At 40.6% G+C, this 16,670-nt stretch overlaps 1 pseudogene; it reads right to left on the bottom strand.

Annotated features, from left to right (window-relative positions):
- Nucleotides 1–28: 28 nt before the first annotated feature.
- On the bottom strand, nucleotides 29–6,101 carry LOC124008906 (annotated as a pseudogene).
- Between the last annotated feature and the right edge of the window lie 10,569 nt (nucleotides 6,102–16,670).

Here is a 16,670-nt window from a genome sequence, read left to right as displayed (position 1 = left end):
GGGCCTGCAAACTGTCTGTTACTCAGCTTCAATCATTAGTCTCCTCCCATGGTCTCTTCTTACCACCGGTTGCCGGGGCCCTTGTTTTGCTTTGGCTGACTTGGTTGTTGTTGCTGTAATGGAAGGTGTTGACAGCTCTAGAGGGTTGTGGGTGAAGGTCTGCCTCAGTGGACCTGGTTGGAGAGGACAACACAGAGAGAGAAAGGCATGAGGTGAAAGGAAAACCATAAACCCACTACAATATTCACAGATTGAATTAATCAGTGAGGTACATGTTAAAATACAGGTCAGCGTTTTTCATCATGAATCTTGTTCTGGAGGCAGCTCTGCAGAGTGGTCACTAGCTAGCACAGCCACAAAGTCATCAAATCTGATTTGAAACCTAGCCACACTATTCATTTAGGGTTAGGGATTAAGGTTAAGACCCCCCCCACCCCATCCCTTTCCATCCGTGACACCACACCCACCCTTCTTGATGGTGTCGATGAAGCCTTCGTTCTGGGGTAGGGCAGAGACCGGGTGTTTGATCCTCTCGGGGATCCTCAGGTTCTGCCTGACCAGTGGGTGTTTGAGCAGGGCCAACCTGGGCCAGGGAGAAGCAGTTGGACGTCAACCAGTATGTAAACATCACCTGGGATATACACATTATGGGAGATTACCAGACTAGCTCTGATGCTCAGACAGGGTCATACTGCTACAAGCGTGTCTGCTGTCTAAAAATATATACTTTTTAAAATGTTCACTTTGACGGTTTGAAACAGAGGGAGAGAAGAGTAGGAAGGGTGTACGTGGTGGGGATAAAACCCAGGTCCTTGGTGGGGAGGAGTAGCTACTGTGCCTTCAGAAAGTATCCACACCCCTGGACTTAGTCCACATTGGTGTGTACAGCCTGAAGTCAAATGGATTAAACATCAACAATTCTCCCCCATCTACACACAATACCACAATGACAAAGTTCAAATATGTTTTTGATATTTCTGCTAATGTATTGAAAATGAAATGCAGAAATATCTCATTTCCATAAGTATTCACACTCCTGACTCGATACTTGTTAGAATCACCTTTGGCAGCGATTACAGCTGTGAGTCTATCTGGGTCTCGTAAGAGCTTTCCACACCTGGATTATGCAACATTTGCACATTATTCTTCAAGCTCTGTCAAGTTGGTTGTTCATTATTGCTAGACAACCATTTTCACATCTTGCCACAGATTTTCAAGTAGATTGAAGTTAACTTTAAACTCAGCCACTCAAGAACATTCACCGTCTTCTTGGTAAGCAACTCCACAGTGTAGATTTGGCCTTGTGTTTTAGGTTATTGTCCTGCTGAAAGGTGAATTCATCTCCCGTGTCTGTTGGACAGCAGACTGAATCAGGTTTTCCTCTAGGATTTTGCCTGTGGATAGCTCCATTCTATTTATTTTTTTAAACCTGAAATATAGGTGTTATTCTGTACAGGCTTCCATTTCACTCTGTCGGGGTTAGTTTTGTGGAGTAACTACAATGTTGTTGATCCATCCTCAGTTCTATCACAGCCATTCAACTCTGTTTTAAAGTCACCATTGGCCTCATGGTGAAATCCCTGATTCGTTTTCTTCCTTAGGAAGGACATCTGTATCTTTGTAGTGACTGGGTGTATTAATACACCATCCAAAGTGTAACTAATAGCTTCACCCTTGCTCAAAGGGGTAATCAATGTCAGATTTTTTTCGTGTGCCATATACCAACAGGTGCCCTTATTTGCGAAGCATTGGAAAACCTCCCTGGTCTTTGGGGTTCAATCTGTGTTTGAAGTTCACTGCTGGACTAAGGGACCTGACATATAATTGTATGTGTGGGGTACAGAGATGAGGTAGTCATCAAGAAATCATGTTAAACGCCATTATTTCAAACAGAGTGAGTCCGTGCAACTTATTATCAAACTGAAGCACATTTTTACTCCGGATAGAACACGGGGCCTGCATGACCCAGCTGTTTTTTTATCTCAATGAGACTAACCTTGAGGAATAAATGTTGAATAACAAGGAAATAAACAAAGTATCCCCATACTGCTGAAAGCATTGTCAACCACACTACCTCGTTATTCTTTTGAGAGAAACAGGTTAACAGACTGGCTCCATAATGCCAAGCCAGACAGATACACTTGTGACACTGCCGTTTTTAATCTCAACACGACTAACCTGGAAAAATATTAAAGATTAAATCACAATGAACAGAACTATCCCAGAGCTACTGCATACTTGTTGTTTGCGGAAGACGCATGTCATAATATGATATTGCCACAGGGGGGTGCAATATCATATTAGAAATAAGAAATAAGAGAGTGACCGACCGTGGGGAAGTTGATGGTGAGGATGACGAAGCGCGTGATTCTGAACACTGTCTTCATGGCTTTCAGGTTAGGGTTATCCACACCAGACTCTGCTCCCAACTGAGAAGACAGAGACAGAAAGGTGGCTGTTATTCAGGCTCAATACTGTTAATACTACGCAAATATTATTCATATTCTTACATTCAAATTTTTCAATATAACATTTATAAAACAAATGTATAGTTTAATTTAAAAAAAGCTATTATTCCAGGCTCAACACAGCTGAATAATATTGTCCCCAAACACGTCTTCTTCCCAATAGCCTGGGGACAGGGTTATGACCTGCCTAAACTTACCTCCAGGATGGCAAACCCTATTCCGGTCACAGCGATGGGGAGGATGTAGAAGGGGTCTAAGAACCACAAGCACCCTCCTGTCTGCATACTGGGGACGGGGAGTTAGGACGTCTTTCTGAGAGCAATGAAGACGAAGACTGGAAATAGAGAGAGAGGTGGGATTAGTCTCGGGTCCTAAATACTAGGTCCCATTAATAATCTTGTTCACTACATCAAAAAGCATTGAGAGGAGGTAAAGGCTATAGTCAGAGTTTCTATGATATTACTTCTATAGCAGTTATTTTCTTTCAAATCAGTGGAGAGAAAGAGAGAGTGGGAGCAAGGGAGAGAGAGTGGGAGCTGTAACTGACCTGCACCAGAGGGAGCCACGGAGAGGGTTGACGTCATGCTTCTTCTGGAACACGGTCAGGTCAGAGTACGCCTTAGTAACTAGGACAACCACAGAAATATTACCTCACATGAGGAACTGAGGGAGACGTCACACACTACAGCAGGGATAATCAACTAGATATTTTCTTGAGCGGGTGGTCAGTAGGCCGAAACATAATTACAAACCATTTGTAGAATGCAAATTGACCGCAAGAAGCCCAAACAGATATAAAAGACTAAAAACAATCCTTTCAAACCTTGCTTACATTTGTATACAATCATCTCTCTTTATATTATGCGTGGGAATACTTCGGAACAGGTATTCATAAAAATACAAATAAATCACTTGGAGATGATTTGTTGGGATTTTGTCTTTTATGTAACAGATCAAGACTAGCCCTGGACTAAAAGCACTTTCAAAGGAGATCCTCAATTGAAAATGTTTTTTTTTTTAGTATAGGACTAGGCTTCATCTCTATCTGGGAAACCAGCCCTAAAAGTAGAATAATGAAATGAGAAGAACAGCAAAAGAAGGGACCAGTTACAATGGGAGATGAAAGGGGGGATGAATACAGAGGGATGATACAGATCAGTCATGAAAAGGAAGTTAGTTGAGGAGGAAAGAAGACAAACAGTCAAACTTGTTTCCTCTCTGTTTGGCCTCGTTCATCTTGTTGGTGAATTTGGTCATCTCTGGCATAAAGTTGTTCAGCTTGGCCGCATCCCTCTGACCCTTCACGATGACCGGGAACACCATGATGCGGGCCAGCATTGTGCCTGGGTGTGTAAGAGAGGAACATCATACATTTCAAGCTTCTGCCTCTGACCCTGGGAAACTCCTCTCCACCTCCTTCCTGCGGATGACTGACAACCGCTTTGGAAAGAAATGGATGACGACATCCCCTACTCATTCACTCAGCACACTCATGCCAACTCAGTCCAATCATTCACTCAGCCCAATCATTCACTCAGCCCAAATATTCACTCAGCCCACTCTTTCACTCAGCCCACTCAGCCCACTCAGTCCACTCATTCACTCAGCCCACTCATTCACTCAGCCCACTCATTCACTCAGCCCACTCATTCACTCAGCCCACTCAGCCTACTCAGCCCACTCATTTACTCAGCCCACTCATTCACTCAGCCCACTCACTCACTCAGCCCACTGAGTCTACTCATTCACTCATTCACTCATTCACTCAGCCCACTCATTCACTCAGCCCACTGAGCCCACCCATTCACTCAGCCCACTCATTCACTCAGCCCACTCATTCACTGAGCAAACTCATTCACTCAGCCCACTGAGCCCACTCATTCACTCAGCCCACTCATTCACTCAGCCCACTGAGCCCACTCATTCACTCAGCCCACTCATTCCTGAGACTAATTGATTGTGGGTTGGGCTGAAAGAGAAGTGCAGTATATATGACAAATAGTAAACAAATACAGTATATATATATGGCCTCGGATGGGTATGGAACTACTGTATATTGAGGAAGTGGGGTCTATGGGTGGTGTTTTATTACATTCTGATCTTACCTGTCTGACTTTAGTATCATCAAAGACATACCAGTTGTGATCATCATGGGACTTGATTGTAGCCGTGTAATGACCATCTATTTGACTCCCCACACGGTCCACAACCGCATAGAGTTCATAGTCACAGTTCTGTTCAGAGACATTGGATAAATCAAAAGGACCAATAAGAAGGAGAGTAATAACGGAACCTTCTGGTTTCCTTTTATACTGCTGCTGTTCTCTTAGCCTAACCTGTCTGAATTAATATACAAATGTGTCACCTATTTGAGAATGTGTGTTATGAAGGCACGTGTCAAATAAAGAAAGTATCTCTAAATACCTTTTGTCTGTAACGTGTGAGGAATGTCCACACAGCAGTCGTTTTTGACATGTGACTTACTGTGGTCGTCAAACTCCAACCTCTTGAGTAGCGGAGTTCTCTGGGTGATGTACCATCTTACACACCTGCAGACACAAACACTTACTATCAGTCCTGATTAATATAACCACTAGAGGGAGACAGTGTTATACAGTACTACTACCTTACATAGTGAAAAGCATGTTATCTTTTGGTACAATTATTAAGGATATTGATTGACTTCCAAATATCACAACTCACAATGTTTGCATGTGTTTTCTCATCGCGTTGGTCACAGTACATCCCACTGATGTTAGAACACTCGAAAAACTCCTCAAATCCTTCCCTCTGAAACACAACACACACAGTTTACAATCATTCCCTGCTCCACCAAAAACGTTAGAAATGACTAAAATACTTGTAAGTGTATTTACCCTACCACACTGTAGTTTCCTTCCAGTGAAAGGGGCAGTGTCCAAAATGGACCAGTTTCATCACTGGTCATATGACCTTTAAAACACCTGGTAGTTCCTCCTAAATGTCCTTTGAAGATCTAAAGCCAAACATATGTAATATATAACATTTCGCCTTGTCATGTCAAACATGTTCAGTTGCAGGTTTTTGTCCAAAATCATCTCAGTATAATACATGATAAACAGTACCTGAGACACATAAGGATTGACCATGCTTGAAATCTCCAAATCGTCAGCAGCATCATGTTGCTCGAACACTGCGTGGAAAAAGATATGGCGAGTCAAAACACTCTCGCGGTAGGTCATATTATCATTATTTCAATGCTATGAGAGCACCTGTATATTTATCAACGTTACATAAAATACAATTATCAGCAGGTTATCTACAGTGACCTCACCATTTCCAATACCCAGTAAGGATGCCATGTCTTTTGTGTGAGGTTCACTTGTCTTTATAGTCATGAATAGGTTTTTCAGGTGAAAATCAGCAGTCTTCTGATCTGGACCACAGTGGCTGTGAGGAGAGATGTGAGATCTATAGCTTCTCTATTTATATTATTATTCTCTTTAAAGATATTGATTTTTAGATTGTAATCATTGTGTTAAGTAAGAGGGCCCAAATCCAGTGCAGAAAATGTAAATATTCAAACCTTTCCACAGCCTCTCTGAAGTCCTTAGCCATGAAGAGGACCTGCAGCACACTGTTCAAATTACACATTGCCTCTTGATTATATAAGCCACTGTAGACTAAAATAAAGAATGTCAGCATGTAGGCCTATAATGGCTTGAACTTAATTGCTTACCAAATATGAGGTCAAGTTTTATTTAAAACCTCTTTACAATGTTGTCATCAAATCCTTTCTTCTTTGGATGATTTTCCTTGGAATTAATTTGTCAATTTTCCATGTCTGAATATTCTTTATAAAACGCACCAAAAAAATGTATGTTATGGAGAAAACATTGACAATCTGTAAGATGGACATTATACCACTTCTTTTGGAAGAAGACATACTTTAATGACATTAACTGTCTTAGTCATACCTTATTGTAAACAAATAGGTTAATAATAAAACAGTATTATTACAACACTAACAATTATAACAATAATTATAACAATAACAACAAAAAACATTCATAATAAAAATCAACAATAATTGTTATAATAATCAAGTCATCTAGCTCACATTAGTATTATTATGAGCATATTATTATTATTGGTGATGTTATTATTAGGCTTACTATTACTATTATTTTGAACCCTAACCTTCCCCCTAACCCTCATTCATAACATAGCCTACTGTAAGGGTACTCAGGGTTAACTAGCTCCCCTATTTTATAATCACAGTAAGTCCAAAAGATGTCACCAAATGATTTCCCCAACACTTTCCCTGGCTGCCACTGCTGTTACTCAACAAAAGATGTCCTCTGTCATCACAACTTTTATAGATATTTCAACCAAAAGATTTTAAGGTAAATTGATAAAATTTTCAAAATGTCACTTTCGATTTAGATTCACTTTACCTCAATTGCAATCTAAATGGAAAACCCCAATGTGCCTATTCCACGCAAACTTTTTTTTTTAAAAGTAAATATTAAGAGATGTTCTTAATAATTGATATTTATCGCCTCTCTCACAAACACGATTTTTAACGAAGCAAAACATTTGTGTCACATAAAAGGTTTGAGAAATTGAGAGTATAGAGCATGCAGCGAATGTATTGCTGAAAGAAATGTCTGACAAAAAGATAGCTGAGATGAAGTCAAGACTTGATAAAAAATGCATGAAAAATAAAATGACAGAAGAGGAGAGAGAGTAAAGAAAACTCAAATCAGCCTTCTAGTCACACACAGTAAATTCCCCATTGTTATTTTGAGAATTACATATAAACAACATTCTCTTTTCATCCTTTGGTTTTCGAGATCAGAACTAGATTGTAAAATCTACCTTTGGCAGTAGGTCTATATCAGAAATATACATTGGTTATCATCAGAAATCCAGTAGGCTAGGTAGTAGTCTAGGTAGTGGAAGCAGCAGGTGGTTTCATTCTACCCATTCTTCAGCCCCTCCATCCCCAAGCCAGTTGCCTCATCACCAGCTGAATGACAGATTGGTTCTGGTAGTTTTTATGTGCCTTGGGGATGAGCTCTCAGATACATTCTCTGCAATTTTGAGATTCAGCTGCAGTACTATCATGTTGTGCATATGTTATTCTGTATTGCTCACATAAATCGTCATTTTCTCACCTCTCAGTCCAATCACTGTGACCTGGTAGGTCTTCCCCTTGTCACTAAGTGTGGCTGTGAGCTACTGAACTATGTCTTTGTTGATGTTTATGTACCTGTAAGGACAGCCAAATGCTTTTACTTTCCTGTCTCATTTGATAAGGGTCCAGTGGCATTGCCATCCTACCTTGTGGATCATACTCTTCATTACTACTCGTGATGAATCTTTATAAACCCACAGGTCTTAAATAATCCCCCTCCTCACCTCAACACATGTTGTTGATTCATCAGTCTGTGACTTAAAACCATCTCATGGACAGTTCATCCACAACATAAAGTTAGATTGCTCTTTACCTTGAAATAAGTTTGTTTTGTTTAAATAGCTCGTTACAAATTGTCTTTCAATTTGTGCAAATAAACTAAACTAATAGCTACCCACTGCTAATTTATGGCCAAATCGTTATCAGTGCCACGACATCCGCTTGGTCCCCCCTTTGCTGCTATAACAGCCTACAGTCTTCTGGGAAGGCTTTCCACTAGATGTTGGAACATTGCTGTGGGGACTTGCTTCCATTCAGACGTTACAGTGGGCAATATGCATTGGGGCAGGTATCGTTCTCCTGTCATCCGCCAAACCCAGATTTGTCCGTCGGATTGCCAGATGGTGAACTGTGATTCATCACTCCAGAGAAAGCGTTTCCACTTCTCAGTCCAATGGCGGTGAGCTTTACACTACTCCAGCAGACGCTTGGCATTGCGCATGGTGATCTTAGGCTTGTGTGACGTTTCTTAGAGGCAGTTTGGAACTCAATACTGAGTGTTGCAACCAAGGACATACGATTTTGACGCGTTACGCGCTTCAGCACTTCTTGATCCCGTTCTGTGAGCTTGTGTGGCCTACCACTTTGCTGCAGAGCTGTTGTTGCTCCTAGACGTTTCCACTTCACAATAACAGCACATACAGTTGACCGGGCAGCTCGAGCAGGGCAGAAATTTGACCAACGAACTTGTTGGTTAGGTGGCATCCTATGATGGTGCCACTTTGAAAGTCACTGAGCTCTTCAGTAAGTCCATTCTATGGAGATTGCATGGCTTTGTGCACGATTTTATTCACCGGTCAGCAACGGGTGTGGCTGAAATAGCCGAAACCACTCATTTGAAGGGGTGTACACATACTTTTCTATATATAGTGTATAAGTCAGGCAGAGATATCTTTTGGGAACAATGTTTAATAATGAAATATCTAACTTCTATATATTTCTTGTACCACTGCTTGAAGGCACAAAACATTTCTAGTTTAAATGTCTATTTTACAACCAGGCAAAGAGTAGAAATATCAGTGTTATATTTTTAATCATCTAGCCTGGGAACCAGTCCGTTTAGCTAACACATTCCACTCCTTGTACTCTGTGTCATATGCCAACGAGCATAACAGAGTGTCAAGGATGGGAATGATAGCTAACCAGACTGGTAACCATGCAGGCTGACATTCATCTGCTCCATGTTTTGTCATATGCAGTGGCGGTTCTAGCTTGTATGGCTTCCTGGGCGAACACCCCCTTCCATTCTGCACTAACTGTTATTTCTACTCAGACATTTGGAACAACACAAATAAATAATCATAACATTTCAAACTATATAAATATATACAAAAATAAGACTCATAAATATCAAAAGAAGTAACAAAGACAAATAGAAACAAATTGTAGTATATAAAAAAAGATAATTTAATTATTACACTATTACCCTATTGCTAACAAACACACACAAATACACAAATAGAATAACACACCTGATTATTACACTATTACCCTATTGCTAACAAACACATACAAATACACAAATAGAATAACACACCTGATTATTACACTATTACCCTATTGCTAACAAACACACACAAATACACAAATAGAATAACACACCTGATTATTACACTATTACCCTATTGCTAACAAACACACACAAATACACTAACCCTATTTGCTAACAAACACACACAAATACACAAATAGAATAACACACCTGATTATTAAACAAACACATACAAATACACAAATAGAATACCCTGATTATTGCTAACAAACACACACAAATACACAAATAGAATAACACACCTGATTATTACACTATTACCCTATTTCTAACAAACACACACAAATACAACTAAACTGCACAAAACCTGTATCACACAAATACACAAATAGAATAACACACCTGATTATTACACTATTACTCTATTGCTAACAAATACACACAAATACAACTAAACTGCACAAAACCTGTATCACACAAATACACAAATAGAATAACACACCTGATTATTACACTATTACCCTATTGCTAACAAACACACACAAATACAACTAAACTGCACAAAACCTGTATCACACAAATACACAAATAGAATAACACTTCTGATTATTACACTATTGCACTTCAAACAAGAAACACATACTAAATTGCACAACTAATTGCATTTGTGCTGTACAAAGTTAGAGGTGCTCTATTTGATAGAGTCCCCCGCTCCCCCTTCCTCGGGCTTCCAGTGGAGTCCTGAGGTTAACCTACCCCTGCCCCCTCCCCATCTCGTACTTCTGAGTGGGAGACCTTCGCAGGCAGTAGCCTGCCTAGCTCACAAACTAGAATCAGGGCGCCACTCCGACAAGGTTAATTGACCCACAGTACCACAGTGATATCATTGATATGACATGCAAATGAGTTTTTATTTTTAGGGATGAATGAACCAAGATATATATTGTAACACAGGGAGAGATGAAGGGGAGATCCAGGGAAGGTCGGACGGGTTGTAGGAAACCAGATGTGGAGGCTGAGGTTGGAGTGAGCTGGGTTGGGACAGGGTAAACAGGTCCTGAGGGGAATCCAAGGGAGTGATGGTGAGCTGAATCCAGAACAGGGTAGCAGGGTGGTGAGATGTGGAACAGGAGACAGGCACCAGAGTCAGAGCAAAACTGCAGTGAGAGGAGAAACATTGTCAGGCAGGGAAACAGGCACAGCAGGATACAGGACCTTAAATCATAACAAATAGCTAGAAGCATGACTGACTGAACGGAGATTATGATCTGGCCGAGTGGAAGTGGAAGGAAGTGAGTATTTGTAGAGGTCTTGATTATGGAATGGGTTGCAGCTGGTGGGGTTCTGCTCTGACTCCAGCACACCTGTCTCCAACCACACAATCACACAGAGAGAGAGAGAGGGAGGGGAAGAGGGAGGGAGAGTGTACTGGGGGAGTAGCTGCCGGTCAAGGTGACACCAGATGAACACTAGAGGGCGTGGCAGGAGCAGATGTGACAGTGGAAGTTTTGCCTATTTGTCAAGCTCTCCGCCCTCCCCCCGCCCCTCGGTAACTGCACCACTGTCTGAATCATAGACTTGTGCTGGATCCCATAGTAGGCGAGACGACGTGAGTCCTCCAGACTCCTGTTTCCATATATCAGCTGCAGGCGCTGCAGATCTACGTAAAGAGGAGAACAATACCAAACATCCTAAAAATATCTCCATGTTATGAATATCATTGTAATGACTAGTTGTCTTTGTCATCATGTTAACACTCACATCAGGTTTATGGTTTCAAACCTGGAAATGCTTGCCACCAAACATTTTCTACCTAAAAACATTTTCCTACCTACCTAACCCCTTCACCGTCGGTAGCCTTTTAAGAATGTTCTCTTTCAGCTTTAGTACTGTCATACAGTGCCTACATACAGTGGCATTGCCTACGTAGATTGCCAGTCTCTCCCCTCTGACTCCAATCACCACTACCTGGTAAGATCTTCTCCATTTTGCTGAATATGCCCGCAAGCTTCTGTAGCGGGTGTTTTTAAGAGAGAAATCAAAATGCATTCAGTTTAGTTACATAATGATTTATATCTTGGTCAATGCTTGAAGTGCAATGAAATGGTGCCGGTGCTCATTTTGTTTCCTGGAACTTAATATGTTGACTATATAGGCCTATTAGAACCAATATTATATAAGAGGTGCTAGCAGTAACCCAAGTAAACAATACAAAATTAGAGAAGCCAGTGTAGCAAAGAGGAGTTGGACTCATTCTGTCGTGAGGAAGTTGATCTGCCTGCGAAAAACAGTCACCCTCAGCCCAAAAGAATTTCCTCTTGGTCTAATGTTTAGGCTTTTAAAGAGTAAAGTCCCGTTAAATGTTAGTTGTATCAAAGTAATTCATTTATAAAGCAGTCTCACTGAGTAGCCAAAAACTAGGTTTCCATCCAACTGATTGCCATTAGAATATTCAAAGATTTGCATAAAAACACGTGTTTCCATCACATTGACTTGTTGCGGATAAAAGGCTATGCATACTGACATAGTGCACATAAAAAAAATACCTTCTGCTGTTAAATTTCCATGTACCAAATAAAAAATACAAGTTCAATTCTACTGATGTTGCGTAAGGCTATATAGTGAGCCCACTCTGGTATCCGCATTTGGCACTTGCACTCTAGCCAACAGCTCACAGATACAGTGCGGTTATACTATAGTTTACATGATGAGATTATTATGGACAAAAGAGCGAGATTATTTGTATTTGTCAAACAGCAGCAGAGCATAGACGATCATGTCACAAGAGTGAAACCCTCAATATTTATTGGAAAGGAGTATCAAGCTCATCACCTTCCACTTTCACCACCCTGTGAAGTTCATCATAACTTATTTCATCTGTAGCCTAATAAACTGCATGGTTTCCCGACAACTTGTGATGGGTGGACCACACAACATGTCATCCCATGACTCCAAGTTAAATTCGATATGATGTTTATTAAATCAGTATTAGGATCCCCATAAGCCACTGCAAAAGCATTAGATAATTTTATTGGGGTCCACATGAAACACAACATAATACATAGTACAGAACATTATTAGTCAAGGACTGAACTACATACATTTAAAACATCACACATAGCCTACCGTCTTTGCCGCACATGACCAAACAGCTGGGCAGTAGTGCCACAAAACTAAGGCCTGTAGGACCTGTCTGGTTGAATGAGCTTAATAGATCTAAATGAGGTTCAGCATTGGGCAAGTGATTTGCCCCAAAAATGAAGTTTTCCGCATAAAAGAAAAAAAAAAGTAAATCCATAACACGTACGTTTTTTTCCAGGAATAGGTTATGATTAATGACATCAAAAGCTGCACTGAAATCGAACAAAACAGCTCCCACAATCTTCTACTATCAATTTCTTTCAGTGCCGTTATTTGTCGTTATTTAGTATGGTCAGGGCGTGAGTTGGGGTGGGCTGTCTATGTTAGTTTTTCGATGATTTTGGGATTTCTATGTTTCGGCCTAGTATGGTTCTCAATCAGAGGCAGGTGTCATTAGCTGTCTCTGATTGAGAATCATACTTAGGTAGCCTGGGTTTCGCTGTTTGTTTGTGGGTGATTGTCTATGTTAGTTGCTTGTGTCAGCACAGTTCTTATGATAGCGTCACGGTCGTTATTTGTTTATTGTTTTTGTACAGTTTACTTCGTGTTTTTCGTCATCTATTAAATGATGCATTCACACCACACTGCGCTTTGGTCCGCTGTTATTTATTTTCCATTCCAATAATATATTCCAATAAATCATGTTTTTATGAAGTAAAAACAACTATTGAAAAATTTTTGCTCCTGAATGTAATTTTGAAGACTGCTGGGATTTAAAATCTTGCATTATTCAAATCATATTTAGTGCAATCGTACATAATGGATTGTATGGAAAATGATCAACAATGAAATAACAAAGAAAATTAGTATGCAGGTGAGTTAAAAATATGGACTTTTCATCAAATCTCCCCATAGTGTGGATATTAATGGTGACATGTGCAACACCATCCCCCTCATATTTTATTAAAACTAGACTCAGCTTTTAAGTATTACTTACTAAAGTATTTATAGATCAAACTTTTTAAATGGATTTTTAACGCACCCCGGGGTGCCAGTTACCGAGTAGAAGATTGTTTATTTCCCTTTATAGTTTATACACCTAAGTATGACCTTCATCCACATACCTTACCCTAACCATGAGAATGTCGTTGTGTATCTGGGCTAGGCTACTTTCAATGTTTTTATTTTATGTACGCCTGAAATTATTGTCCAGAACTATTTCGATAACCCAGAGTCAGTCGTCAAGATTTGAAGAATATCAACAAAAATGCGCAATGCATGAATGAATAGCCTACATTAACGAATTATGAATAGTCTACAGCAGAGCTGGAATTTAGCGTGGAACCGGACAGCAGGCGCCTTACAATACGTGTATACACGATTACTCCATTACTGTTTCATGTAGGCAAAAGTTGACCACTGTAATAACACTGATCAAAACAACTGAAAGGCCTAACATCAATTTACGGACTTCACCGATTTTTCAGCGCAATGGCAGATCACTCGATAGAGCCAACTTCGAGAAAGAGAACAAACTACCGCACATGGCTTTTCAAAATTTCACTTTCGATTTAGATTCACTTTAACTCACTTGCAATCTGGAGGACCCAGATGTGCGTTTTCCATACGAACTTTTTAAAAGAAAATATTGAGTTGTTATTACTAATGTATATATATCCCTCTCTCTTACACAAACACGCATTTTTAATGAAGCACAACATTTGTGTCACATAAAAGGTCAAAATGTTGATATATTTTTAGCGAATGCGAATGTATTGCTGAAAAATGTCTGACATATAGATAGCTCAGATTAAGGCAATAGTCTTGATAAAATGTATGAAAAATAAAAGGACAGAAAATTTGATTATAATCTGCCTTGTAGTCTAATAAAGTAAATACCCATTTTTTATTTCGAGAATTACATATAAAGAACATTCTCTTTTCATTATTTGGTTTCGAGATCAGAACTCGATTGTAAAGTCAACCTTTGGCAGTAGGTCTATATCAAAAATATGCATTGGCTATCAACAGACATCCAGTAGGCTAGGTAGTAGAAGCAGCAGGTGGTTTCATTCTACCCATTCTTCAGCCCCTCCATCCCCAAGCCAGTTGCCTCATCACCAGCTGAATGACAGATTGGTTCTGGTAGTTTTATGTGCCTTGGGGATGAGCTCTCAGATACATTCTCTGCAATTTTGAGATTCAGCTGGAGTACTGTCATATGGCACCGGCATATGTTCATCTGTATTGCTCACAACCACTAGTGATTTGTGATGAATCTTTATAAAACCACAGGTTTTAAATAATCCCCCTCCTCACCTCAACCCGTGTTGATCAATCAGTCTGCAAAGGTAACTGTTACAAATTGTCTTTCTATTTGTGCAAATAAACTAAATTAATAGCTGCCCACTGCTAGTTTATGGCCAAATCATTGTCAGTATAATGTATAATTAAGCATTATACAATGGGTGGGTCTATTCCTGAATGCTGATTGGTTAAATCCGCATTCCATTCAGTGTCTATTTAAGCAGTAAGGCCCAAGGGGGTTTGGTATATGGCCAATATACCACGGCTACGGACCTGGATACAGCCCTTAGCTGTGGTATATTGGCCATATACCACAAACCCTTGCGGTGCCTTATTGCTATTATAAACGGGTTCAACGTAATTAGGGCAGTAAAAATAAATGCTTTGTCATACCCGTGGTACGGTCCAGCTAGCAAGCAAGAGATCAGAACGTTGCCAGCCAGTATGGCAATGGAATATTTAGAACAAACGACTGGGTCGCCTCCATAGATACAGAACAAAAAGACTTTATGATTGGGTCACACCTCTGACAATCTAACCAATAGAATGAATGACCAGCCGGTTTGGGTAACCCTAGATTTTTGTCAAGACAATATTTGTGAAAGGATCAAGTAGTATGAATAAAATCAAAAATATGGTTTTAATTAAAATTTGTCAATCATTATTTGAATATGTTTGGTAACCCGTTGTATAAAAGTGATAATGCCCTCGAAGCTGGTGTTTGGAGGATATTGGCACGGTATGCCGGCCCTCACTTCGGGCTTCGCCTCGTGGCTACGACCATGTAAACAGCCCTGTTAAAAATGTCATATCACATGGCCTTCTGATGTATTACTGTTTAAATAAGGCACAATAGGCACTGCTGTATCATGAATACAGTCACAGGTAAAGGGTGTTGTTTGGCCCGACACGTTATCACTGCCTGCAATGTGCTGAATATAGTTATTGTCACTTGCTAGCTAGCCAGCCAACTTTAGCTAACTCAGTCACGTCAAACATTGTAATGTCATGCAGGTGAAAGAGGACCCAAAAGCGACTTAACAGAAACAGAGTTTATTTCAGTCCAAAACGGAATAACAGAAATCCTCTAGACTTGTAGAGGGGAAACAACTGGAGAAGCGGCCACAGACTGCAGGTCGCTTCGGGTAGGCGCAGGCCGTAGTCGACTGAGACACCTGCTCACACGCAGCATCTGATGAAGGCAAAAAACACGACAGGACAGGGCGATACACAATCACGGCAAAAACACGACAGGACAGGGCGAAACGCAATCACAGCATGGTGAATACAATACAAGGAACCGACGGGACAGGAACGGAACACAAAGGAATAAATAGGGACTCTAATCAGGGGAAAGGATCGGGAACAGGTGTGGGAAGACTAAATGATGATTAGGGAATAGGAACAGCTGGGAGCAGGAACGGAACGATAGAGAGAAGAGAGAGCGAGAGAGTGAGAGAGGGAGGGGGAGAGAGAGGGCTAGAAGGAGGGAAAGAACCAAATAAGACCAGCAGAGGGAAACGAATAGCATGGGAAGCACAGGGACAAGACAAGATAATAAATGACAAACATGACAGTACCCCCACTCACCGAGCGCCTCCTGGCGCTCTCGAGGGAGGAACACTGGCGGCAACGGAGGAAATCATAGATCAAACGGTCCAGCACGTCCCGAGAAAGAACCCAACTCCTCTCCTCAGGACCGTAACGAAAAACGATAAAAAGGGAAACTAGGGTACTACTCTAAAAAAAAAATGAGAACTAGGGACAGACTGAGACACAGCAAGGGCAGGGACAAGAACAGGAGAGATGCGATGGCAGGGAACAGACTGAGACCCAGCAAGACCAGGAGCAGAAGCAGAAAAAA

This window comes from Oncorhynchus gorbuscha, linkage group LG21 (genome assembly GCF_021184085.1).
Source record: "Oncorhynchus gorbuscha isolate QuinsamMale2020 ecotype Even-year linkage group LG21, OgorEven_v1.0, whole genome shotgun sequence".
Lineage (NCBI taxonomy): Eukaryota > Metazoa > Chordata > Actinopteri > Salmoniformes > Salmonidae > Oncorhynchus > Oncorhynchus gorbuscha.
Note: the sequence above shows the minus strand (reverse complement) of the source record. Positions and strands in the feature narration are given on the sequence as shown.